This window comes from Octopus bimaculoides, chromosome 3, assembly GCF_001194135.2.
Source record: "Octopus bimaculoides isolate UCB-OBI-ISO-001 chromosome 3, ASM119413v2, whole genome shotgun sequence".
Taxonomy (NCBI): Eukaryota; Metazoa; Mollusca; class Cephalopoda; order Octopoda; family Octopodidae; genus Octopus; species Octopus bimaculoides.
Genome location: NC_068983.1, coordinates 71,651,967 through 71,654,520, shown reverse-complemented (window position 1 = coordinate 71,654,520; position 2,554 = coordinate 71,651,967).

The window sequence follows — 2,554 nt, the reverse complement described above, 5'->3', positions numbered from 1 at the left end:
CAGTCGGGTGTAAGGACATGATTGTACTGGAAGTCATAGAGCGGAGAGCCAGAAGTTGAGGTGGTGGCAGAGGTAGTTGAAACGTGTTGGATGAAGACTTTATATATACATACATGCAAACACACATGCATACACAGCCATCCATCCATGTGTGTGTGTGTGTGTGTGTGTGTCCCTACGCATACAGATATGTATTTATATACGTGTATACCTGTATGGATGTCTTTATTCATTTCTCCTTACTATCGGCTTAATTTCTCCATAACTAGAATTTCGTTTAAACTTGTCTCATGTTTATCCAGCAGAAGGTGTCGTACAGTCGACATACTTGAAACTGTTGTTGATATAACCGCGTGCGCGAGTGTATGAGCGTATGAGTGTGTAAGTGAGAGTGAGTGAGGGTAAACGTGTGTGTGCGTTCACAAGCATGTTTATGAGTGTATATATATGTATGTTTGTATATATATATATATATATATATTTATATATGTATATATATATATATATATATATATATATATATATATATATATATATATATATATATACTATCTATATATATATATAAATGTATGTATGCATGTGTGTGTGTGTGTGTGTGCGTGTGTGTGCGCCCAATGAGGTTCATGAGTGCGATAGAATGCATGAGTGTGTACATGAAAGTGTGAGTATGGTAGTATATTCTTTTCGGACTCACATAGTCGATTGGTTAAGAAGTTCTCTTTGCAATCATGAAGTCCTAGGCTCGATCCCACTACGTTTCATCACGATCGGTGTTTTTTACCATAGCCTTGAGTCGACACATCTCAAGAGAGAGAAACTGGGTATACGGAAACAGAGCGGAAGTCCGTTGGATGCGTTGGCACTCGTAATTCATGAATCAGAACCTCAAATGTCAAGCGAACTTTTTAACCATTTGGTGATGGTGCATCCATATACATCCACACTGTATTGTAAAGCAGAAATCTACCAGTGATTAAAAAAGTAGATTTGAAGCAATAATGTCGGAAAAATGCCATGCGGCATGTGTTCCAGTTCCTTGCATTCTGAATTCAAATCGCATCGAGATCAGCTTTGTCTTTCGAGGCCGATGAAATAATATGTGAGTCAAGTATTGATATCAATGTTATCGACTAACCTCCTTTCGTCAAACTACTGGTTTAGAGATAATAAATATAACTATTTGTAGATAATTCTTACGTACACACAAGCACACATACGCACACACACACATATAAAAATATGTATTACACACATATACGCAGTTATATGATAATATATATGTGTCTTTTTCTTTTTTTTTATTTGATAATAGTCTTTCTAGAAAGGGACCTGGTTTCTAACAAAGAAGCAAAAGCTCCTTCATTGGAGTTGGAACAACCACGATAATTTGTTACATATCAAGGAAGCCTCGCATATTTTTACTGCTTCACATACAGATACAGTCTGTAAAGTTCATGTTAGCTGGTCTCTTTCTTTGCCTGAAAATCCTAGCTTCTCCCGATTGCGGTTTAAGCATTTACTAACATAACCGAGTGCATCAATGACTATTTGTGCGAATGTAAATTTATAAACCAGGTATTTGAGCTGCAGATTTCAAAGCTGTTTTCTGTAGATATCATCCTCGATGATTTCTGGAAGAAATGCTCACATCTTCAGGGTAACTTATCTCTATGACTAAACCAGACTTCTCTTTTTTTAAATTTTTATCTCAAATGATTTTATTAGATCAGTTGTGTTTGCACCTGGTAGAAGTTTTGATAGGAATGTTTCGCTAATATTCCTGGTGCTGATATGTATGTAAGCACTCGATAGCAGTGGTGTTGTCTATATTTATCCCAGGGCAGTTTTTTTTGTTGCAGAAATCATTGCATATTGCTTCAGCTGCAATATCATGTCACAGTATAAGATTGTACAACGAACAACATTCTTTGACACTTACTGACTATTTGTGTTTCGTGCTGAATTAATCAATCAGTCAATCAGTCAATCAATCAGTCAATCAATCAATCAATCAATCACTCAATCAATCAATCAATATACATATGTATATGTAAATGAGAATGAGCCAATCAATCAATCAATCAATCAATCAATCAATCAATCAATCAATCAATTGATCAATCAATATATGTATGCATGTATATGTAAATGAGAATGAGTATGTAGGCATGGTGTACCGCATTATTGGAGTGGGCGACCCCTAGTTCTTGTTAGGACATCGCTCTAGGAGAAGAAAATCTCTGTAATTCCTGCGACTCTATGGCAGCCAATGACGTTGAATAGTTCTTCCTTTTGGGGTATCTGTCATCGTTGATCAGAGAGTGGGGTTGGTTGTGCGCAAGGCCTCTCCCTACTTTAAAAAGCAAGCGTAATGCACAGGCATCGCTTGACATACGAAACATCGTCATCCAGTACTTAAGCACGGAGAAGCGGCCATTTTGTATGTATGTATGTATGTATGTATGTATGTATGTATGTATGTATGTATGTACGTCTTCCTGACTGTCTGTTTAATTTATGTATCTATCCATCCGTCCCTGTCTGTCTATCT